The sequence below is a fragment of the Taeniopygia guttata genome, chromosome 21 (genome assembly GCF_048771995.1).
Source record: "Taeniopygia guttata chromosome 21, bTaeGut7.mat, whole genome shotgun sequence".
In the NCBI taxonomy this organism is placed as follows: domain Eukaryota; kingdom Metazoa; phylum Chordata; class Aves; order Passeriformes; family Estrildidae; genus Taeniopygia; species Taeniopygia guttata.
This window is the reverse complement of record NC_133046.1, coordinates 3,424,397-3,449,594: the sequence shown is the minus strand read 5'-3', so window position 1 is coordinate 3,449,594 and position 25,198 is coordinate 3,424,397. Positions and strand designations below refer to the sequence as shown.

The window sequence follows — 25,198 nt, the reverse complement described above, 5'->3', positions numbered from 1 at the left end:
AATCAACCTTACCACACATCCTAAAATGGCAATAAATTTCAGGGATTATCTCTCTCTCTTCTGTTCTTTGGAGAGGTCTTTGGTTGGATTTGAGGAGAATTCGTGTTTGAACAATAGGTCAGATGTGAATTCACCTTGCTGCAGACACAGGAGCTCCAATCTTAGAGGCTTTTAGCCCTCTTGCAGAAAGAGAAAATGAAGAAAATCCTCGCTGTCTAATTACGCTGGTTACAGGCAATCAGCCTCACAGCCATATTCCGATGACTTTTATTTGACACTGATTGATCACAATTTAATTGCCACCCAGGGCACAAGGAAAAACCCTCGTGAGGAGACAAGTTTTGGAGAGTTACAGTGAGAACAGGGACAGCTGCTACAGGTCTCAGCCAGTGCCTGCGCCTGGGAATTGCCTTCACAGAGCTTGGCTGGAAGCTGGGAATGTTCTGAAGGGAGCAGATCTGTGCCTGATCTGTGCCTGGCTCTGTGTCACAGTGCCTGTGGACAACAGCTGCAGGCAACAACCCACTGGGAACGGAGCTTCCAAGGGGGAGAGGAGCAGCCAAACACAGCTTTGAAAATGTCCCGGTATCTTTTACTGCACTGTAGCACTCCTCCAGCAGATAGTGAAGCAGCTCTCACACAGAGAAGCGTGATGCCACCGATAAAAACTGATTAGGATTTTTGAGATAGAAAAGTGCATCAGTTCTGAATGCACACGCTGGATTTATCGCTGCAGAGAAGTGTTATACTCACAACCTGACCATCCTGGGTCTGCTCCCAGCACCTGCAGAGCTCAGCAGGGTCACAGCAGCACTTCATGGGTCTTCTGCACACTCCCCCCCCATGCCAGGCAGGAAAACCTCCACTGCAAAAGGAACAGAAAAGTGTGATGAGAAATTCTTATGTCCTGTGGAAATGCTGGTACACAGGGACAGAGTTGCAAACACTTAGGGGCCTGCTTCAGAAATGGGCAGTTCAGCCCCCTGAGCCTTGGGAGAGGTCTGCATACCTGAAGCTGTTTCCCACACCCTGGTGGGAGTGCTGAGGGTGATTCTCTCATGTGGCAGGGCAGCACAGTGATGGGCTGAGGGGCAGCCTGGGCACCCTGGCCTGGGTGAGATGTGTGGGCAGCACCTGGGGGAAGCAGGGCATCCCAATTTCATGGGATAAACCTCTTGTGAGGAGGAGCTCAGCTGACACCAGAGCAGGTAGACAGGAGCACCAGGAGCACCCAGTGTGAGGATGATAAAGGAAAATCCTCCCTCTCCTACAGCCAAAACACCACATTTTCAGACCTGAGTCATTCAAATGACAAAAGGAGACAACCCTGGCCCTTTTCAGTAACTGTGCCTCTAAATCTTCATCCATAAATGCATTAAATATCTTTTAATGCAGCAGTTGTTTGGGAACAAGTCCAAACATTTAAATATCGTGGCCAGGACATCACAGCTCAGACTCCTTGTGCCATGCTCCAGTGGAGGACTTGGAGCAGGCAGTCACTTCCTTCCACGGGAAGTGTCAGTGGGGTCAGGGCTGAAGCATTGTAAATCAGTGCCTTGACAGAACAGCACCTTGTTTTACTCAGCCTGCTCTCGTCAGGTTGGAACTCATGTGCAATTCTACCACTGGCTGCTGGGGAAGCAGCTCTCTGGTCCCTTTGGCACCCAAACATGAACAGTAAACCAAACCATGGGTTGCTGCTATGGCATTGCTACACTGGGAACCCAAGGAAGAGGTGGAATAAAAGGGTTTTCTTTCTCTCCTGAACATGTGGCCAGCTCTGAGGACTTACAAAACACCCATGTTCAGTCCCTGTGCTGGCACAGGGTAGTTGGTGCCAGCACTGCCCTTCCAAGCCTTGCTGTCCCTCCCGGCTCCATGGCACAAGGTGATGTTTGAGGTATGGCACCTCAGGGATGCCACAGAAAAGCCAAAAAGCCTGAAAAGCTCAGACCAGGCCACAATTATAAAACCAATATTCAGCATCAGCGCTCAACAGTCAATATTCAGCATCTCACCTTGATCTTGGTGCATTCCCACCTGGCTGGGGCTGCCCATGGAGCTGCATCAGGATGAAGAGCCCAGGCAAAGCTAACCTAGAAAAGGGACAGAAAAAAAAGGAAAATCTCAGCTTTGTATTTAACAAACAGCAGATGATATGGCCATGTCTTGTTTGCTTGGAGCCAAGCGAAACCCTGCTGCTCTGGAGCAAAACGGCGAGTTATTGAGGTGAGAAAATGCGTGGGCTGGAAGCTGACCCGCCACATCCCTCCCCTCCCACCCACGGCTGGGTCCAGCCACCACAGGGACAGACCAGCTCTGTAACGAGCTCACCACAGCCATTCCTCAGCCTTAGGCAAGGAAAAAACAGAGATGAAAAAAAAATAACCCAGCGAGAGAATTTAATTCTAAACTCTCACTGGTGAAGGTGAAGCATAAACCAATAAATGGTAGAAATGCGTCTGATAAGCTCTGTGAGGTGAAGATGAGAAATGTGTTGGCTGCATGTGGGGGTGTGTGGGATGATGAAAGGCTTTGGAAGTACCTACAGCAGGAGAAAGACCGTGGGGAATAATAAACAGGGTGCTTAGCAAAGGTTTAGGGGAGCTTTAGGCTTTGGTTGTGGTGATGCTCTCGCCTTTCCCTGTGGGGGAGAAGAGCTGGGAGACACAGACTCTGCTTGCAGGGAAAACACAGCAAGAGGGATCCAGGAGTTCAGCCTGGAGCTGGAGGCATCCACAGAGGAGCCTTTGCTGATGCTGGCTGCAGGCACTGCCTGCCAGCCATGGGTGGGTGTCACAGAGACACTCTTCTTTCTTTCAAGGTTTTTTCACAGAGCAACACAGAAGAAAGAAAGAGAAAACAATTTCTATTTCTGCTCCTTGTTTTTCACATGTAAAATGTGCTTAGAGAATTGTTTACCTAGAGTAATTAATTAATTAGATTCTAGTGAGGATTGTTTGAGCCTGATGGCCAATCCAATCCGTCTGTGTCTAGACTCTCATGAGAGAGTCACGAGTTGTGAATCAGTTAGATATGGTAGTTAGAAAAAGGAAGTAAGTAGTTTAAGTATGTCCTTGAATAGTATATTAATGTATTGCAGTATAATTATAATAAAGAAACCATTCAATCTTCTGAACTGGAGTCAGACATCAGCATTTCTTCCCACCAAGTTTTCCTACATTTACAATAGGTGGGTTGTACTTACTGCAAGTTGGGCTGAGCCTCTGAAGCTCTGCTGCTGCACCTGGACCTCGGCAGGGATTCCAGCCAGCATCCCTGGTGGCAGCCTCACCAGCACCAGAGAAGGAGATCTTGTAATAACCAACCCACTTCAAAAGCAGGATCAAGTACTTTTGGTTATCTGCAGCTGGGAACACACCCAGCTTCAGATATTCCAGTCTATGTAATTGAATTATTTAGGGGCTGGCATGGTGTGATGAAATAGGCTTTCTTCCTATTTTTAGGTTTCCATCTACAGGGCTGGAAATTACAGCCATTAAAATGTTCTATTAGTAATGATATATAAAGGGGAAAAAACTGATCAGACTTTTCTAGTGCACATAGAGCATTACGATATCATTAATTTTAATGATAGAGCCCAAAATTACAAAGCTATTACAGTCATACTTGAAGTTTCCGGAAAAAAAAGAGAGAGAATCAGTCTAAATTGTTGTTAATGAGTAAAAAAATATTTAAATCATATTTAACGGACCTTACAATTATGGCTGATGTCTCTGTGGGCTGATAATGGCTTAGACTGGGGTTGTTCCCTGGTGTTGACAAAACAAATGTCTGGGACAAGGCAACAGTGAAGGGAGTCCAGGAGGACTTGCTGGAGTATTCTGGAGGGGAACAGAGAGAGGCCACATTCCTTGAAGGGCTTCTTTTGGCCTTTTATTCCCACCTCTAAACCCTTGTTACAGGATTCCTGCTGCCCTGGAGGAGTTTTTCAACTGCTGAGCAAAAAAAAAAAAAAAAAAAAAAAAAAAAAACCAAAAAAAAAAAACCCAATTCCCAGCCCTGTGCACCGTGAAGTAGCAGCAATTAATGGCCCTTGGAGGGTTGGAGATTTTCATCTTGGTTTTTCTTTAAAAAATAAATGACTGAGGAAAAAAGTCCTTCGGGAAAGCGGATGGGGAAAAGAAGAAAGCTGGAAAGAGGAAAGCTCGAGGTGCTTTGTGCTCCCTGACTCTCTGGCGTGAGGGGAAAGAAGAAAAAAATCCCATAACGAAGCTGGGATTTCCCTGACCTGCAAGCCCAGGCAAGGGGACTGGATTCTGGATTTATTAGGCATGCCTGCAGTAATTCAGCAAGCACCCCCTGGCCTGGGAGCAGTGACAGAACTGAGTCTCTCCGGAGCAGAACTGTGACCGAGGGACAATTTACTGCCTTGTCCTTGACAGCTCCGGTCATCTCTAAGTCACCAAACCCTCGACTTCCTCATGGAAGGAAAGAAAAGCTTTTTTCCAAAGGAAAAGCCCTCTCTGCTGAACCTCCCACTGCTCCTGTTCGCTGGCAGCTCTCCCAAACCCCTGAAACACCTGAGCAGAACACCTGCCAATAACTGCACGGGCTCATAATGCTCTGGGTGACATTAAGGCTATTTTCCAGGCTCCTGCTGCTTGAGAAACTGCAGTAGAAGGGTCAAAAACTTTTCAAATTCATTAGGCCTCAGAATAGCTGCCTCGTTAAGCACCGTGGGGACGGCCGATAGCGGGAGGCGAAGCAGAGCGCCCCGGAGATTGGATGTGCACACCAGGCTGATAAATGGCTGCTCTGTGGCTGTTCCAGAGCCGGCAAGGGGAAAAATGCCATCCCACGGATGAACAGCTCTGGAGTTTAGTACGACAACTCTTGGAGCTGCCTTGGCTGGAAGGAAACATCCCTGCCTTTGGCTTGAGGCAGCAATGTGACCTTCGGGAGAGGGGCTGCAGGAAAGTAGCCAGAGGCCAGGAGGGATCTGCCTGGGAGGGATGCAGAGCCTCCCCATCCTTCCTCAGGTGCATTAAAGCAGCGCCTGCCCTGCTTTGCCTTGGGCAGCTGTGATCTCTGCACAAGGGCTGTACCTGTGTGGGAGTCCAGGGCTTCCCTCTGGCTGCCCTGGCAGGTCTGGGACCCTGGCAGGGGTCAGGAACCCCCCTGGACAGAGCCCCCAGAGACACTGTCTGTGATCTCTGTCCATGGAAAAGAGTTTTCAATCTCACAGGATGAATTACAAGCTCTGAGTGTTTCATATAGGTAATAATTAAGTGTGGCACGGGTGCAAAAGTAAAATTTTAGGCTTCTAGATTAGGAGTCCTAAGGGGACAAGATGGAGGAAATTGGGTGTGCCTTGTCCTTTTTCTACTTCTTCATGCCCTCCATGTTTCACTGTAGTGTTGGCATTTTTCTGTTGGTTCAGGCTGGGGACACACTGTCCAACGTAGGTGACAGATATTGGCACGTTATTGTAAATCCAGCACAGGTAGTTTGTGGTATTTAATGTTTATACCATCCCACTGAGGGCAGAGCCCCACACGCTGCCCTGCAGGACAGAGCTGCGGCAGGGCAGCAGAACGTGTTAGAGATAAACAGAATAAACAACCTTGAAACAGCACAGACGAATTATGGCTTCTTCTTTGGCAGCGGGGCAGAAAGACAGAGACTTTCTACAACCTCAGAATCATCAATACCTCAGATTCCAACATCCTGCATCCTTCCTGAAGGTTTAAATAATCCTACGTGTCAGTCTGACCTCTGCAACACCCCGTGTCCTGCACCCCCAGAGGGTTTCCACCGAACTCAGCTTGGTCAGCACTGGCTGCAGATCTGGGACATGCAGTACACCAGGGCACTGAGCTGCTGTCCCCTTCCTGATGGATCAGAGGGAGGATGAAGGCAGACGGTTTTCTCTGACCAGGGTAATAGAGTCAGCAATTCCACTTGGATAGGCACATGGATTTTATGTCGTCCCTGCGCAGCGCTGAACAAAACACGCCGGTGGCAGAAGATGCACAGCACTCTCTGAGGAACAGTATTCCCTATGTGGCAGCTTGCTGCTTAAGAAGAAAGCACTTGAACACTTTGGAAAATAGGAAGATCCCAAAGCTGAATTTTAGAGTGCTCATCTTGCAGTGCCCAAGTTCATTACCAGCAGCAGCGAGTGCCGGGTGGCACGGGTCCAAGCAGTGCCTAGCACGCACATCACTTGAGTGGATCCACGGTCCCAGAGTAGCTGGAGGTGTTACTCACGTCCTAAAAATCCAGCATCTCTAAAAGTTTTTAATGTTGGTGTTTTTTCCATTTTCGTTTTAACCCCAAGGCTGGCACCAGTTTCATTCTCAGACTCACCCTGTCCTTGCGTGGCAGCTGAGGCCTGAGGTCCCATTGTTCCTCACAAGCCTGAGTCTCTTCCTTGGGCTCTGCCAACAAGATTTTCCCCCACTCGTCCTCATTTCACAAAACCAAGGTGTTTTCCAGTTTTTGGAAAGCAGAAATTGAGATAAACACCCCCCACTCATTCATGTCCTTGTGATGCTTCTCCTGCTGTTCCCGCTATTCAGTGGTTTGGGCATCTCCTTTGGAGACTGCTTGGGAAAAGAAATCACTTTTAATGAAAAGGCTGGGGGAAAAGATGATGTTCTGGGCAATGCACACGGGAGAGCTGCCTGGCTCTTGGGCTCCCCAGGCAGTCAGTGGGGGTGACCAGGGACAAAGCCTGCCCTCCTGGAGTGGGTGCAGTGGGCAGGTGGGGAGGAGTGAGTGGGAATCCAGGGAGACTTTGGGGTTCTTCTCGCAACTGCACTGAGGCTCGCCTGGCTGAAGGCTGGCAAAGGGCATCTCTGAGTGCTCAGATTGGAACCACCTGGCTTTCTATCCAGTTTTCCCTAATTTTGCACAGCCCACGCTCCCCCTGTCTGTGGTCATCCCTCCCACCTCCCCCAGCATCCTTCCCTGCAGTGCTGCACGCCCTCCCAGCAGCGCTGGTGTCCTTGTCAGGGAGGGAAGTGTTAGTCTCCTCTCTGCCCTTGCCTCTGCTGAAATTCAGGTGAAAGCTGATTTTGGCAGGCAGCAGGGCTGCAGGGCACACCTTGGCTTGGCTGCCCTGTCCTGCCCTGCCTCTCCTTGGAGCCGTGGGGCATCAGCCTGAGCAGGCACAGCCAAGAACACAGCTCAGGAGCTCAGCCCAAACCTGCTCTGGTTCACCATGTGAGAGCCTCGATACCTGCAAATTCGGGCTGAGCTTCCCCAAATCTATTTGCTTGATCAGATTTATGTAGCAATTCCAGGACGAGGTGAATAATGAAAATGACTCATGAATATTTCATTCTTATAAATCACATAATTCATATCTATTCACAAATATTTGCTTTGCCTTATAAACTGGATGAATAATTTACAGAAATACGGAGCAACTATTTTAAAGGAAATATGAAATCCATTGACTACATTAATCAACAAATATTATTCAACTTTTACAGGTTCAGCTTGCTGACAGGCACATTCCCTGTTTATGAGAGGAGCTGGAACAGCAGATGACATTTCCCATATTAAAATACGTGGAGATGGAGCTCAGTTATCCCCATGTGAAGGTATTTCCATGCTTACCTGCTTAGTCTTGGCCATGGCAGTCAGTACAGGAGCCCCAGATTTGTGTTAGCAGAGGGCCTGTTTGAGGGGAGAGAGGTGTAGGAGGGTAAAACAAGTGCTTATTGATCCCACTTTGTCTTGGCTGGCAGCTCTGACAATAAGTAGTAAATAAACTGTTAATTTTTCTAATTTTTGCAGTAATTCCCTCAATTATTGAGCTTTTTTTAAAGAATCAGCTGCTTAAACAGAGTATTAAGTGACGGCACTAATCCACCTGTATTTGGACGATAAAGTGATTAATCTGACTCATTTAAATACTGTGATAGCTTGGTGATGAATGTCCTGATGGCAAAAAGGGCTCGATGGCCAGGCAGGCATGGGGAATGCATGGGGACAGGCACAGCCCCCATCCTGAAAAGGTCACCCTGACCACTCCAAATCCATCATCAAACAGCTCCATGGCTCACAGCGTTCCCATTCTCCTTCCCCTCGGGTGCTTGATCCTGGGAAACTCTCCTGGACTGGAAGCAGAGGGGATGGCAGTGCTGGAGGGGGTCTCACATCAACACATCACAGCCAGGCTGGAGATGCTGTGGAGCAAGACAGTCCATCAGGGGCAGGGCAGGAGCTGAGGGTACAAGGACATTGTCACCTCATGTTTCAGGCACCAAAGCATCTGAGGGATGCCAGTGCCTGTGAACTCGCAAGGAAAATCATGGATAAACCTGGCAGGTGGAGGGAAAAGCCCCCTCTGCCCCCTGAAGGTGCCACTCACTGCTCTGTGAGGAGTCTAAGTGCCTGAGACACTTGGTGGCCATCCCAGCGTGGGAAAACCAGGCTTTCACAGGGCAAAATAGGAGGAGCAGAGAAAGCACCTGGTCTGCTGCTTCCTCCTGTCCTTTGCAATGCAGCCTCAGGGTGAGGAGGGATGGGGCAGCTTTGTGATGCCTAAATTAGGCAGCTTCTGAGAGCCTCCCAGCCCGAGCTAAGCAGGAATGGGGTGCAAATGTCTGTGTTTGAGCTGGGTCCCTGAGGAATGGGGCCAAGGCCAACATGGGTCCTTGAATTTCATGGTGGTTTCTGCACCCTAGAGCAAGTAAAACTGAACATCCTTTTTAGTATTCCTACCACTGGCAACCTGTCTTCCAAACTATCCATCTGTAACATTTGTAGGGCTATTAAGAGGGAAATACAATTTCATAGTCACAGATAAGAGATTAGACAGATCAATTCCTCCCCGCCACATGGTCTGGGAGAGAAAGCTCAATTCCAAATTGCAGTGGAGGTTTTTGTTCTCCTGGTTTATTGAGCTGTGGGTCCTGCCACCAACTTTCCTGGTTGTTTCCTCATTAAGAGCAGCACGTCCATGACTGATAAGACAGCCAGACGTGCAGTCAGGAGGGACCTGGATGTGGGGAATCCTTTGGGATAAAGGAGGCTGAGCGCGCTCGGCAGCATCCATCTCCCGCTTTGAGGCAGCTGTGGCAGAGCGCCTTCTTCCCTTGCCCCCTTGCCCATCTCCGGGCTTTGAGCTGGGAATGATTCCCCCCGGGAGGGTTGTGGCTGCCTGATGGGGCTGTTTTGGCACGGGGAGCACGCGGTGTGCTGGCACGGAGCGCGTGGTGCGGGGAGCCGAGGGGACTGTTACCGTACAACATGTCACACTGTGCTAGGCTGCGAGACGAGAGGCTGTCAAAATATTTAGCGGCAGAGAAACTGAAACTTCTCCATCCGAGGATGGGGAATTCCACACAAACAGCTCTCAAAAAAAAAAAAAACCCTCCTGTGTTTGTGGAAAGGGCTGGCAGAGGCGGGCAGAGCCTGGCGTGACCCACAGCCAGCCAGGGATGGTTGCTCTCCAAGGTGCTCAGTTTGGATATAGACACCAGCAGTGGCTTTGGGGCAGAGCAGCTCATGCACAGCTCTTCGGAGGATGATGGGCTTGGCAAGTTGGTTCTGTGGCCCCAGCAGCCATGGAAAACCTCTGGCTTCTCCCAGCACTGTTGGCAAAGCACTGCCGATAGCTCCTGCAGCAGTCAGGGAGATGTGGGTGCAAGGGGACAAAGCAGAGCCAGTCCAGAAAGGCTGGGAAAAGGACAGGGACACTGCTAAGAGAGCTGTAGGATGGTGAAAGGGCACTACTCTCCCAGGACCTGAGTCATCCCAAGGCACTGTGTGCTCCTCACACCTGCACACATCAGCTCTGTGCTGGAGAACCCTGAATTATTTATAGCTTGTTATCATCCCCCAGGTATTATTTGTGTAACCATTAGTTTCTGTAAAGTGTATGAAAGAAGCTGTAAAACATCAAGCATCTCCTCACTTCACCTGGGAGCTGATTATTTTCTTGCCTGATTTACCAAGCTTCAGCTCAACAACTTTAACCCTTTGTGACAGAGGCGTGCAAGCACTTCAGCATCTTATCAGCCCTCAGGTGCTCCCCTAAGCAGAGCCTGGATCTTTGTCTCCATGCACAGGGCAGTGTGGGACCCACTGATACCAGAGCTGTCAGTGAGGGAAGAGCTGGAAATTCCCATGGTGGAAGAGTTTATCCAAGCAGGAGCAGCTTCTGACTGAAAAGCTGTGGCTCTTCTCTGCATAAATATGTTTTTTTTAAATAATGATTTATTCAACAGTATAATGAATTCAGTGCCTTTTAAATGTGACAGTGGATAAAATACGTCGGCCTTCTGCAGGCATAAATGTCATCTGGAAAGATCAGGCTTTCTTTTCCCTGCCCCGTGCCCGTGGGCAGTCCTTTAATTCACTGCTCATTTTCCAGGTGCTCCGAGCAGAGCAGGACTGGTGTGGCCGTGGGGCACAGCATCTCCACATCCCTTCATCCCTGAATCCTTGCCCTCTCACACCCCCACGCCCCACGGTGTCCCTGCTCAAGCCTGACAAAGTGGAATCTGGGGAGAAGGACTCGGGGAGTGAAAGGCAGACCCCACAAAGCTCAGGGAGCTGAAGACCTTGTAGAGATTTTTGGAAGATGGCAAAGTGTTTCTCTTCGTGCCCAAGTCAGCAAAAGCAAACAGAATTACACTTCAGTGTGCGTAGAGATCCAACCAAAAAATAAAACAGGAACGACAAAGCTGACTAGCAAATAGCCCTGAAACTCACTTAGTACTGACGTGACAAGGGGCTCCGACAAGGCTTGAGAAATAACTCTATAAAGAGAGCACTTTAGAAACCAAATAAACTGTTCCAGAGACACAAAACAATTACCCCAAGCAAGCTCATATCGATTTCAGGCACCAAGCCAAAGTAACAGCACGCAGGCCCTCATGCCAGCAGTGCCCACTTGGTACCCAGCAGCTTCTCCACCACATTCTGCAGGAGAGAGCAGCCTAAAACCTGGGGAGAAGACAGGGTGAAGAAAATACAGGGAAAACTGTAGAAGCAACAGAAACATCACCAGGCACTGCCTGATAAAGCAGAGGAAAGTCCCCACCCCTGACATCCCCCCCAAAATGATATTTTGGGGTGTTATTTCAAATGCAGGCACCATTCCCACAGAGGTTTGTACATTTTCCTCCTCAAGCTTTTTTCTTCTCCTCTTGCTGCCAGGGCTGATGTAGGCATTTTTGCAAGGATGATTTTTCTGCCATCCCTGGTGGTTCTCCTTTTGTCATCATCATTTCCCACGTCGATCCCCTCCTTGCTCTGCAAGGGGCTCTGCGCCCAGCTTGGCAACTGGAAATTGCTGAAAAACTGCTGGAAATAGAAAGCTCATCAAGAAATGTGGGAAAAAGAACGTATTTTCTCTAATTTAACTGGTTGGATTAATAGCCATTGACCATCCCAGGGCTGCAGGGCAGAGTGTGGCCATGCCCACCCATCACCCAGCTGGCCAGAAAGCTGCTCCCTCAACCACAGCTCCACAAAGCAGCCTTAGAGAACTGAGGAGCCTTAGGAAATGCACATCAAAGGCACAAAACCCATGGGAAAAGTTCTCCAGTCTTCATGCAAGTGGGTTTGGGAGAGGGTAGCACAGAGGGGAACAGCACATTGGGCAATGCTGCTGGCTCTGCAGACCTGGCTGAAAACAAAAATAGCATAAAGCCCCAATTTGCAGCTTTTAGTGCCAATGGAGAGGCATGAAAAGTGGGATGTTCACAGGCATCTCAGCTGTTCCCCACCGTGGCAGGGAGGGGATGCCCTTGGCACACTGGGCATCGCTCCCTGGGAAGCGGATCCGCACCGCCGGCTGCCCGCTGAGCAGCTGCCCTGCCAAAAGCAGCAGCTGGTACATGGTAAAAAAACAAGAAAAGAAAAAAAACACCCCACATTAAAATGTTTTTCTTTCAGATTATTGAAGCAACTGTAGCAAAAACTTCACATTTAATATGCGTGACCTGCTCTGTGCTCTCCACTAGAATAAATTGGTGGAACATCCTGCACAGCCAAAGCATCAGGGGGTGGGGCCAGCTGTAAATGCCAGGGGAAAAAAACTCCAAGTAAAGTCAGCACATAAAACACGGACCAACATTCTCATCTTGGCCAACAGACTTTAAATGGCAAACCTGATCATGGAGACCAGAACATCTGGGAGTTGCTGTAGTCCAAGCCTGTTCCATAAGGGAAGGGGGAAGTGTGGGGAGCACTCCCAGGAACACAGGTGATGGCAGGAGCCTTGATCCACCATTCCATCAAAAATCTGCTGCCAAACATTGTGTTTTCTGGAGCTCCCATTTAAAGGTGTGCTGTAGCTTGCAGCTTCCTAATTACCTTGGATGTTCTGCATAATTTTTTTTTTTAAATTTCAGATGGGAAAAGACCATAAACTTGCTAATTAATTAATTTTTAGCCCTGTTGCATCAACTGAAGCACACACTTCACACAGAGCATCTCCTCTCCACAGCACTCCACAGGAAACCTCCTCCGTGCCGAGTGCTCCAGCAAGTGACTCTGCAGGGATTTCACCAAAAACCTTGAGAAATGAAGCAAGGAGAGAACAAGGAATCTGGTAAACCTATTGGTAACCCTATTTTTGGCTTTGGCAGTAGCTTGCCACCAAATGCAGCCCCTTGCACTGCTGTGCCCAGCTGTGGTGGAGGCTGCTCAGAGCAGGGACAGTGGCACGGCACATCAGCTGGTGACCGATGGACTTCGTGTTTCAAAAGCCTGTGAGCTGCCCAAGAGGAAAAGTTTAGGGAATCTAAAGCAGCTGGCAGCAAATCCAGGGTAAAAATAATAAACTCAAAAAGCAAAAAGGCAGAGGAAGGAGCTGGCAGTGATGGAAGGATTGCTCGCTCCCAAACCTGCCAGCCAGGGCTTGTTCCTGAAGGTTCCAGATGCCTCGGTAGGTTTTGACACTCAGCTCTTCTCTGTCTGTTGTTCCTTCATCTCCTTTCTCCCTGAGAACCTCCAGCTTGGGTTTCCCTGATCCCACCATGGTCCACGTCCAGTGAGCCCTTAGTTAAAGGCCAGGCAGGATGGTGAATCGAGCAATTTGAGGGAACACTTCAAACTACCTGTGCAGGTGAGAGAGTGGCTGCTTGGCACACTGAGCTGGAGATTTTATTTTATTTGCTTTTTGGAATCACTCATATTTTCAGCAACTTGAAAAGCGAACAGGAAAATGCAAACAATAGGATTTTGAAATTACGACGAAACAGATAAGGTTTAATTTCCTTTAATTACTAATGAATGGACTTTAATGAGGGGTGGGAGCTCCACGGCCAGAGCAGGGGCAACAGGAGACACATCTGGACCAGTGATGAGAAGGGAACCTGAGCCCAGTCCTGTGTGGGGCTGCCTGACTGTTGCTGTCCCCATCTCACTCCACATCAGTGACACCTGGATTGGGATGGCAGAGCAGGGCTGGGCACAGCTCAGAGCTGTGAGTGCAGCACTGCCAGGGAGCCCCTGGACCACAGCTGGTCCCTTCTGGCACCCCCAGCCCTGCCCCACGTGCTGCCAGAGCCCTGTAAGCTGTTTATGCTCCTTGCCCCTCATCAATCATTTTTTCATACATTTAGAAGATTAGAGCTCCTTATACACTACCTCCAGTCCAGCTTGTCACGGGAAAACTCTGGGGAGAAATTCACAGAGATGTATTAAAGCCATCCAACACTTTCTCCATGGCAACTGGGACCAGCACAAATCCCATCAGCCCTGCCTGGAGCAGGATGGAGCCTCTGCAGCTCCTCCAGCCCCCCAGAAAACAGCAGATACAGGGGAAACATCTTCATTAGCTGGAGATGCCTCCCAACCTCACACACAATAACCTTTGATTAACGCCAGAGCACTTACCACTTATGAAATACATCTGTCTGAGGATCCCTGGCCTTTTCCCAGTGTGTCTGAAGGATCCTGTGTTCACAGGAAAAGCTCCAACAGCTCGAGCAGGCAGGGAGGGGGGAGAAATGATGTAGGGTGTGCTCACAGGGGCTACTGACATGGCTAGCAGAGAGCTGGTGAGAGCATGATTATACCAACACACAATTAACACTGCTGTGATTAATTCTCAGAGCCTTGCTGTTTTTGCAGTGCCATCCTCAGCACACCTGGGAACCCCTGGACAAATGGGAGAGGGAGTTCCTGCTGCAAGGAGCAGATTTCAGATGTTTCATACTAAAAGTAATGGCCACAGTGAGTGCTGAAAGGTCTTTAAAAATAGCTCGGGGTCTGTGTGTGCACATTGAGAGCGAGAGGGATGTCCTACATTTCCCAGCTCTCTTAATCCCTCTGCCTGATGACAAAATCCCTCCTGGCAGGTAAGCTCCTGGCTCTAGGTGGAGAAAAACCTTCCTGTAATGAAGGGCACCACTGTTCCCAGTTAGTCAGGGGTTTGGGGGTCTCAGGGGTACCCCAGGCAGGGCACAGCTGGGGTGCTGGAGCTGGAAGGGCTCTCTCTGGAGCTGGGTTGCACACCCAGCCATGCCAGGCGTAACACTGCTGTGCCACCACCTCCTTCCCGCTGCTTGGGCAAACACCCAGGGACAAGGGGACAAGGAACGGGGCTTGGCTGGTGCTGTCCAGCCCAAATCCCTGCTCTTTGAGGGAAGGCAGCTGTTTGAACCACTGGAATGAACGGCACCGTGACTCAACCCACACCAAACTGTGCAGGAGCAGAACCCTTTGAAGTCTGCCATGTCCAATTCATTATTAATCACTGTAAATCTGGTATAATCTCTACAAGCATATTCCGCTCCCTACAAACAGACTGGTGCCAAGTTGCTCCAATAAATCCTGCGTCAGGGCAGCTATTGTGTCTGCTCTTCAGGCAGCATTTCCCAGTAGGAATATTTAAACAATATCACTCTCTATTTGGTGCAGTCACTTTTGTTTCAGAAGATTACGGTCTAACGTGTAACAGATTTAGAGTTTATGGAAAGGCTGGGATTTATGGCATGCTTTCTTTCCAATGCATTTTGTATCTAATAATCCCTGCAAGGCATTAAATGCCTCCATGTGGGTTCCTCACTTCATGCTGAAGCAAAACTGTTCTTTCTACCTAAAACTTTGTGGCTAATTCCAAAGTTTCTGCTGAAAAGAAGCATTGCTAAAGAAGCAATGACACCCCTTGCTCATGGACTAGGAATGACTGGCTGATACCTCTGGAGGGCTGGGATGGCCCATGAAGAAACAGAGGAAGAGCACATGTGCACAAAAATCTCACACACAAGGCAAGATTTGGTGTATGGATTGATCAGTTCCCCATCAGCAAGAGATGCCAAAGCACTGCAAAGTGAGAACAGGCATGAAAAAAAGTGAAATATCTTGCCCAATAAAGAAAAGCAGTTATTGTGTGTTCATATTAGACACCGTCAGTCCCACCAGCAGCTTGTTTGCTCTCGCTGACAAATGAGTTGCAGATCCAAAAGCCATTTAGTCCGGGCACAAAACATCGATGACCTGTGGCTGGGGCAGAGGCACTCCAGGAGCCAAGCAGAGGGCAGCTGTGGCAAACTTTGCTTCCAGGCACTTGGTTCTCACTTGAATTGTTCCACTGGCAGCTCACAGCCAGCTTAACACTCTCCAAGAGGAGCGGTGAATTCCTGCCTGTGCCAAGGACTCTGTCCAGAAAAAGCTTTTTTCCTCCCCTGACGCTGCTCATTAATTTTGTTTGTTTTCCTCTTTTTTTTTTTGGCTTTTGCTGGCTCCCCAATTAGGAGAGGATTAAAAAAGCAAAAGAAGGAAAACTTGAGGCACAGAGAATTCAGCTGGATCCCTTCATGGGGGCAGGATGCTGAGACACCAAACCTTTTCTTGGTGACAACGTGAGCAACCAGACCACCACATCCCCACCTCCCTCCTCCTTGTGCCAGCATAACTCATGCTGTGCCTTGCCTGCATTGAAAAATTTGCTAGAAAATCATCCAGGAACCCCAAGCTGGATCAATTTATTTCAATATTTCTGACACAACTCCTGCAGGAGCTGCGGAGCCAACAACACAATTTCCTACCAGAGAGTCAGTGAGATGCTGGGCATAAATTACCCTGAAATGCCACAGATAACAAGGCTGCTCTCAGGAAGGTTCCTCTCTGTTTTACTCACATTGGAAACACTCCAAGATGGCAAAGTGATGTAGGAACATCATGGCAGAGCCTTTCCAACAGGATCAGAGGTGGTTCCTCTGCTGATGCTGTGGGGATGGAACTGAGGTGCCCAATCTCAGAGCTGTGTTTTCCTCCCTCATCCCCCATGTCTGCAGCTCTGAGGCCAAAGTATGTCTAACGACTGAAAATCAGAATATTAATGTTCACCTTTCAGGGAGTAGTTGGATGTGCCACTTCCAATGAGGAAGGATATTAATTTCAATGCTCATAAGAGCCGTCTGAGACAGTTTCCATCATGATCATGGAGCTTTCTGCTGGCAGCCAACACCAAAGAGTAGATTTTTCTTTTATCATTCGCAAAAAGACAAATACACCTCATACTCCTGCTCTTGTCGAGCAAATTTCCAGCTGGAGTTCATCACTTCTTCCCACTCCTCTACAGCTGGAATCCCTCTCAAATCCTGTTTGGAGCAGTGATTTTGGCAAATAACCTGCTGGGGGTATTCCCTTCAGTTACGCAACCATTTCTAATGGCTCAAACCAGCATTCCCTGTGGTGCAGCAGTGACTAATTGCATCTCCTGGCACTCCCCTGCTTCGACTGACTACCTGATTGCAAGCACCTCGTTAGTTTTTGCTCCCCCAGTCATACCTGATGGTCTGGGGGGTGGATAAAGCTGGCAAACAGGCTGCACATCCCATCAAGTGGGACAGGGACCCCAGCTCGGGAGTGGGAGGGCACCCAGGGGGTGGGAAGAGAGGGTGTGTGTGGGTCTCTTACTTGGCACTTGGCAAAATTTATGTGCAGAAGGAAACGAGGGGAAGGCTGGAGCAGGGGCTGGAGTAGCGACACGGATCGGCTGCAGTAACGAGCTTTTCCAAAAATATCTCTCCTTGGTCAGAGATGCTCTATTTTTAGAGCCCCAGAGTATCACACTGACAAGCGGCGGGGTCAGTGTGTACCTTTAAACTTCCAAAACGCCTTTGGCGTTGCACAAGCACCTTGCTGTTCCAGCTGGATATCAAAGATAGCAGCAGACACCTCTGGTGTGTGCGGCCAGGAGAGCTGTCACCTCCCCCAGGGCCACACAGGAGGGACAGCTCAGACACGACTGGGCACTGTCTGTCCTGTGGATCGCCAACACCTTTACCCTGAGCAGTTGACACAGGTCTGTGAAAAAAAAAAACAACATATGAGATTGAAAACCCCACAGCGAAACCTCCAAGCGGGGGAAATTGCCATTCTGTGGTTTTGGCATCGAAGATGTTGGCACTCAGGCTGAGAAGCGACTCCCTGGGTTGTCTGGATCCTTTCCCCTGCTCCAACAGATGCAGTGGAAAAGGGCAGGTCCATAAAATTCACCACGGATCTGAGAGCTGCTTGAAGCAATGGAAATAAGGAAGATGACAGTCAGAGCTGTAGGACTCTCATTTCTGCATAGTGAGCTGAGAATATAGGGTGTAAAACTAAAAATCTAACAGTTCTATTGTTAGGAATAAAAAAACCCGTCATTTGCATGTTAAAACACCTCGACTTACAGCAGCAATTTCTCTCTTTAACTTTCCTGGTTTACCCAGCTCCCAGGATGAATAATGCAATGGAACTCCTCAGCAGCCACACAAATGAAAAAATTCAATAGGTCTCCTTTTTCCCCTCTAAACCTACACATCTTCTGCAGGAAGCCTTTCCACTGAGATGTGGAAATCCCTGCTGCTAACGCCTCTGAAAGAGCTTTTTAACAGAGAAGGTTGGGGAGGAGCTTCCAGCCCCAGTGATAAACCCTGTTTGCCCAAATCCCAACACAGCCTCTGCAAAGTCATGTTAACCAGACCTTGCATCGCTTCCTTTAGGAATAAGCAAATTAGCTCATGGGGGAAAAAAGATTATCGTCAATGCAGGCCTGACATCTGGAAGCAGATTACATCAAATTTGAATAATCTAGGTGACATTTCAATTTAAATTGTCCTTGTGTCTGAAGAGGAAAGAGAATTAAGTGCAAACTCATCGATCGGAGCCTTGCAGCCGAGCTGCTGCTGCTGCAATGAGCATCCCCAGACCCAGCAGGGACAGGAGTGCACACCTCCTGCATGCCCCCCTGCCCCACCACTCCTCTGCTCACCAGTTCTGCCCGTTCCTCACCCACTCCTGTGTTTTCCCAAACTGCAGGAGCAGCTCAGCTGCCATCCGGGTGGAAATGATGTCCCCAAGGGGCAGTGCAAGGGGAAAGGCTGGTGCTCTTTGTGGCACAGCAGGGACATGGTGTGCTTGGAGTCTATCCCATTATCACTCATTATGGGAGATATTCCTGCCTTTTTCCCTACCACCAATTCAATGCAGACTCGGAGAGAAACACAGCTTTCCCTGAGCTTGGAGACTTGGCTTTGTGAGGAATAGGAAGGCCTTTCCACCCCAAAACACAGACAGGAAGGGCATGGAGGCACCAAGGAGCAGCTCAGACTCTGACAAGGGGATTTAAAACCTTTGCCATCTGAGCAGCTTCCTCTGCAGCTGAGTTCAGCTGCACCCACTCACACAGTCCTGCTGATCCTGCTCCACAGCTGGCATTGTCACCTTTCCACTGCTGCATGATGGAGGCTGGGGCTGGGCAGGGTTTTTTCAATGTGAAAAGGAACTCACATATACAATTACATGGAATATTTGGGGTTCCATGTCCATTAATCCACAAGTAAGTGATCTTTGTGTAGGTGTTGTCACCAGAGCTAACAATCCTCCTCTTGTTGGGATTTCCCAGCATTTAGTGCTTTTAGTGTTTATTATGCACAAATCTTCCACCAGCCTCAGTGAAAACACCTCACTGGCTTTAACCAGCACCTATTTAGAGGAGCATATTGTGATCCTGGCATGGGTCAGAATGATGTGGCAAACATTTTTGAAAGCAGAACCACACCAATACGATCAGCTGCCTTATCATTGCTGTCACCTCCACAGAGACACCTCAAGGACACAGCCAGACCTGACCTGAGCCTTCCCACAGCTGACAGCGCCAACAGTTCGCTATCACAGCACATCTCAGTGCCTGGGATGTTGGGAATTCCAGCAGAAGTGAGAAACTCCATTTGCAGGAGGTTCAGGGCCAGAGGCCCTGGCTGTGCCGCACACCAGCGCTGCTCCAGGAACAGGCGTTTTCTATCAATGCAAATTTTCTGCTTGCATTAGAAAATAAAATAATTTCCATTTATACATGTTAAATGAGAATTTCAAAAGCGTATAATGCAGCTAATGCTTCCAGGCTGTGTGCAGGCATCTGGAGCTGCAGATGAGGGGGTCTACTGCGGTGCTGGATCCCAGCCCACAGCTGGCCTCTCCTACCCCCTCCTGGAGCGTGGCCTCCCAAACTCATTCCTTAAAACGTGAAAAGCATCTGGGCTCCTGAGCTCCCCCTGCCCAGCCACCCGTGGCAGCAAAAGGGTGGGTCGGTTCAGCTATGAGACAGAAGCTCACTCATTAACAAGCTGTTAAATTATTAATAAGTTTATATGTAATTTCTTCTGTGTACATAATCTCACATTTTTCAGAAAACTATCATCGCTTTTCACTTAGTTCCACTTGAGGAAACAACAGCTCCTGCTTTCACTTGAGCAGATGAATATTTATGTTGAGCTTGTTCTGTCCGGGGCTGAGGAAAACCAGATTATTTGGCTTCCCAGTGTGGGGAAGGTTGGTGGTGGGCATGGCACGTGCTTGGCTGTCACCAGTGCCCACCCAGACCTCCCACCCAGCTAATGGGTCTCATAGTGCCTGAAAGCTTGGCCAGAGACGCTGTTGATGTCCCATGCCTGGAAGTGATCCAGGCCAGGTTGGATAGGGCTTGGAGCAACCTGGTCTGGTGGATTGTGCCATTACCATGAATATATGGGATCTGTATGAGACCAGGAGTGCCCATCTGCTCCACCTTAGAGAAGCATCCTTCACAAAAGCCCAGCTGCCCAGTGCTGTCATCATTTATCCACATGCTGCTGAAATGAGCCACCAATGAAGGGGCTGTTGGAATGTTTTAGGTGTGAGGAGTCAGCAAACAGGAGGGTTTCAGAAAAGCTTTGCTCCCTTGGGAATGGTGAAGGTGGGCTGGCTCCCTCATGGGGTGAGGATCCGTGCCTGTGGAATGATGTGACTTGATGCTGTGGCAGCTCAATGTCAAAGCAGCCCGAGCTGAACAGGAACCTTTTGATCTCAGAATATTCCTCCCTTGCTGTAATGTCACAAACTTGTGGCTCGCTGCTCCTCAGCTTCCATGCCATGACAAGTCCTTCAGCAGCCTCAGCTTGCTGTGGAAACCAAATATTTTGACTTGGCTGTTTATTCCTGTTTTTTAAAGTGTGTTCTGAGTGAATAACAAATATGTTTTGTGAGGCAGCTGGTGCGTCTTCCTGTAATGTACAAGGTAAGGGAGAAACAAACATATTTGCTTTTGCTCCGTCTATTTATCCAACAATTGTCGCTGCTGTTTTAACGGCACAAAAATGTAATTACCGCACGTGTTCTCACCAGCCCTAATTAGCAGCATGCTTAAGCATACGCTTAGAGACGCTGCTGCTCCATGACAGCATTCCCAGGGATCATCAGGGCTGATGGGGCCTTGTCCTCATGGGCCACCTTGTGCTGATTGAACTCCAACGTTTGTGCACCTTGAAATCCTGGGATTTTTCTTATCCAGACCAGCACGTGGCTGTAGGAATCCCAGACACCGAGAGCTGCATCTTCCCAAGCACCATCACGTGTGGGAGAGCACCAAAGGGAACCAGCACAGCAGGCAGTAATAGAGCTTTACAGAGGGTTGTGTCCCTCACTTGTCTGTAATCGAGGCTTTGCTAATCCAGGAGATTTTTTTATCTTTTCTCCTTTTTTCCCCTTTGTATTGGCAGTAACAGTAGCTCAGTGAAGGCATCATTAACGTAATTAAGTGAGCAATTTGCTTATTAACAGATTGCAACCTTTTCAAACAAACTTTGCTGGGCTTTCCCTTTTCAAATGCCAGCTCCTCGTGCTCAGGAAGGAAAGGCTGCTGTGAAGAGGGGGTTGAGCTGTGTATTCCAACCTCTGCTCTGCTCCATCAGCAGGGCCCATCTCAAGCTGAGCTCCCAGAGCTGAGCCTGCTGCTGGTTCTGGAGCTGCCAAGCACCAGATTTCCTGGCTGGGGCTCCAGGAACACTGGTGTGGAGCAATGGATAAGCTGCTCTCTCATCTCACCCCTTAGGAATAAGAGCCACTGAGGCTGGTGAGGCAGGATGTGGACAGCTGTGACATCACTGGATAGAGAGTTAAACATTCCTGGGAGAGTTTGCCATGATTTTTCACTGTTGGTTCAGGAAAAACAGCTTGTGCCCAGGAGACTTGTCTCTGTTCCAGAATCCATCTCACGTTGCCCTTTCCTCCTCTGAATGTAGACTAGTCTTTTATTTCTTCTTTCAATTTTCTCAGTGTGTTCCAAAATAGGCGTAAGAGAAGTCAGGAGTGGTTCCTTTGCCCTGTGTGAAGCAGGTTTATACTTCTGGAGCCTGTGCCCTCAACAGCTCATCCCAATGGGAATTTCCACCTTTCTCATCAGAGAAAAGCACTTGGTATTTCCCCGGGGTGGTTTTCCCTTCTGCAGTGCTCAGTTGCCTGGATGTCTTACACTGTGGTATTAAATAACATGGATAATTATTACTGTTCACCAGCATAATAGTTCCAAGGATCAGCATCCCTACTTTTCACAAGGAACACATCCCCAGGCAGTCGCCTTTGCATACGAGCGCACAAAAAAAAAGTTCATGTGAGAAAAAACCCCTATCAGCAAAGCACATTTATAGAGATGAATTATTTGGAAAATTTCTGAGCATCCAAACTCTTCGCAGCAGATTTGAATAACAGAATTCTGAGCAACAAGTTCATTTTGACCCTCTGGGCTAAAAAGTTATAATTAGCGCAGGCACCATAAAACTGGCTTTTAATTAAATCAGCCTCGGAAGAGAGAGAGTTCTGCAAGGTCCCTCCCTTGCTTACATAAGGCAGCCAGCCTGAGCGGCCACTGTGGGGATGCTGTGGCACTCTGAGCCAAGGAAGCCTTTTGCAGGATTTTCCAGAGAGGAAAAACGAGAAATGGGAAATGGGGGAGCCCACAGCCAGCCCCAGATCTCACAGAATCGTGGGCCAAGGAGCGATGCTGCTGCATGAGCTGGAAGGAGGGTTTGTGTGGGTGAGTTGAGCTGCGTTTCTGGTGCCCTGGGTTATGGTGACAGCAGTTCAGGGGCAGCCCCAACACCCACAGCTTGTGGGGTGCTGTGTCAGAGTTCAGGACATCCCTCTGGGCAGCCCTGAGTGTCTCGAGATCCTAGCAGGGGTCTCAGAGACCCTGGCAGGAGGTCAAAAACATCTGTGGCTTCAATTTTAGCCTGTGGAAAGCTGCCAACTCTGGATGAGGAATTACACATCACAAGGGTTTTAGTAGTGTGATATTTGAACTAACACAGGGTGGAAAAGTAGAATTTTGGGTTTTTTAGAATGTAATTCAGGGGTACAAGATGGAGGAATCTGGGTGTGTCTTAGCCTTTTTATCCTTCTTCTTGTCCTCCATGTCTTGGTGTGATAGTGGCACTTTTCTACTGGTTTAAGGTAGGGACACGCTGTCCAACATAAATTTTAGGTATCGGTACAGGAACTGTAAACATGGTACATGTAGTTTTGAGTATATAATGTGGGAACTGCCCAGCACTCAAAGCCAGACTGGCATGGCTTCTGTACTAGGCAGACCTCGGCAGGTCGGGGAGAGAACATTATAGATAAGAAGAAATAAACAACCTTGAAAAAGCAATCAGAAGCATTCCAGGCTCCTTCTTTGGCTGTGTTCGGGTTAGGGAAGTAAAAACTCTTTTTAGATCTCTCCTGGGGTCACCCTGACCCTCAGGAACCGAGAGAGAGAAATCCACAATGGTGCAGCCACAGGGCAGTGGTGCCTCCCCAGCCAGACCCAATCCCAACTCACGCTGGGAAGGGCTGGCTCAGAGGCCACTGGCTGTTCTTTGAAGCCTCCAGAACATCCTGGCAATCTGTCCTGCTGCCATTGCTGGTATGATAACGGGCTGAGTGTATTCCCAAAAAGCATATGCTGCGGTGCCAGTCTCACAGTTGTCTCTTCCTTTGCACTTTCAAAAGGCTGTAGGAAACGATGACATATGGCACCCCAGCGTATGGTGGTTTAATCAACACAGGTAAGGCCAGGGAAAACCTGGCATTCCCCAGGGAGGACGCCTGTCCTGGTCCCACCGGGGTGCTCCAGCTGCCTCCCATCCCCGCAGGTGCCAGGTTTGCCAGGTGTGGGTGCTGCCAGTGCCAGCCCAGCCAAGTTTCAGCCCTACACTGGCAATGGGCAGATCAAAGGAGTCAATTAACAGGTGCCTCCCTGTCAACGCCAGAGCTGAACTTCTAGTTCTACAAATATATAATTAAAGCACAGTCTCACCATTAGAAGAGTCTCTTCCACTTGAGTGAAGGCGGAGGGCTGGCAGGTGCTGGAGTCAATCAAATTGTTTCCACTCGCTCTCCTTTCCTTGGATGCATGGCACAGCCTGGGCATGGGGGTGAGGGAGGGAGGGTGATGCAGCTGAGGGTAGAGCTGAGATGCCTCAGCAGAGGCTGCACCAGTGCCCGGGGTGGGTGCTGATTCGGGCTCTGGATGTGGGAGTGCTGAAGGCAGCACTGTGCCTGACAGAGCCTCAGGAAGGGTGATTGAATCATGAGACAGACTCTGGTGCTGTCTCAGGATGATTGAAGTCATGAGCAGTTTCAGGAGTCAGTGCTGGGAGTGGAGCCTGTGCTGGATCGGGGGGAGAGGGAAGGCTGTCAGCACAGCTACCTTGTGTAGCTGGGAAAGAAAATGCTGCTCTTTTCCCTTAATATCCAGAATTATCTGCAAATGCCTCTGCTATCATGTTCTATAAATATTGGCTGTTCCCAAAGCCTCCTGCTCAACAGCCCTCCCCAAGCGTGCTTTCCCCTTCAGACCATGCACTGAATGACACTATTCCCTCCCCAGGGGTGACAAAAGACCATGGCAGGAACACCAACACCCAACTCATCGTGCCAGACCTGGAGACAGAAACTTGGAAAAATTCCAAACACAGAGAACTCGAAGTGCCATGGGATGCATTCATCTCTAGGAAAGCACCCAGGGGATGATGGACACCCCTCAGTGCCTGCTTGGATAAAAGGAAAGAAAGGTTTTCATCCCACTGCTGAGCCAGAGAGAACTCGTTGAACTGGGTGGCAGTGGGAGGGCATCGGCACTGGAGCCAAACCTGGAGCAGCCACAACAGCAACCAGCCAAGTGTGGGTGGGAAGCATTGCCTCCAGACATCAAACCCACTGCTGTCCCCAAAACAGCTTGAAGACCCAAGGGGAAGGTCACAGTGGGGATCCCCCCCAATCAGGCTTTTCCCTGGTATGGTTTTGGAGGAATAATGGCGTTAAGCCTCTGACCCACCTCCACAGGCACAAACCCACCTCCGTACCTGTGTGGGCTGCTCAAAGTGTGATGCTGGAAAAGCCAATGGAGAAAATCTTAACCACGCCAACCTCTTTCCGTGCCCTTGTCCCTTCTCCAGGGGAACAATCACTGCTGAGGATCTTTGCCAAAATTAGTTCCTTTAAGATCTGAGGGATCTTTCTGCTGCTGCACCGAGCAGTGGGAGTGAGCCCATAAATCCAGTTAGTCACAGTCGCTGGATTACATCGGACCTTGTCCTCCTGCCTTTAATAACACAATTGTTTGCTGCATAAGGAGCTTTATGTAACTGGGAATCAGGGGTGATCCGCAGGACTGCCCAGGCTGGAGCTGTCAGCCCTCCCTTCTCTCTGGGCTTGTGTGAACCTCCTGCTGCCAGGCAATATCTGAGAAATAAATAACCTCCTTGCTGTAGCAGTTAAAGGTCTGACTCCAGCCCACTGCGGCGGTGCCCTTGGCACAGGATTTCAGCCTGATAACGCATGGGTCAATATCAGAGATGATGCAGGGATGAAGTTACCCCTGGAAGCTGTTTCCCATCCCGCACCTCTCCCTTGAGGACAGCCCTCAGGTGCAAGGGGAGATATTTAGGCTCCCCCCTGGTGCCAGGCAGGAGAC

At 49.2% G+C, this 25,198-nt stretch overlaps 1 long non-coding RNA gene across 1 annotated transcript; it reads right to left on the bottom strand.

Annotated features, from left to right (window-relative positions):
• Positions 1-251: 251 nt before the first annotated feature.
• LOC121470993 (uncharacterized) lies at positions 252-23,980 on the bottom strand. Its single transcript, XR_005982354.2, has 3 exons — positions 23,540-23,980; positions 2,019-2,096; positions 252-865 (listed from the first exon to the last, which is right to left on the bottom strand). It is a non-coding gene; the product is annotated as an uncharacterized lncRNA (long non-coding RNA).
• Between the last annotated feature and the right edge of the window lie 1,218 nt (positions 23,981-25,198).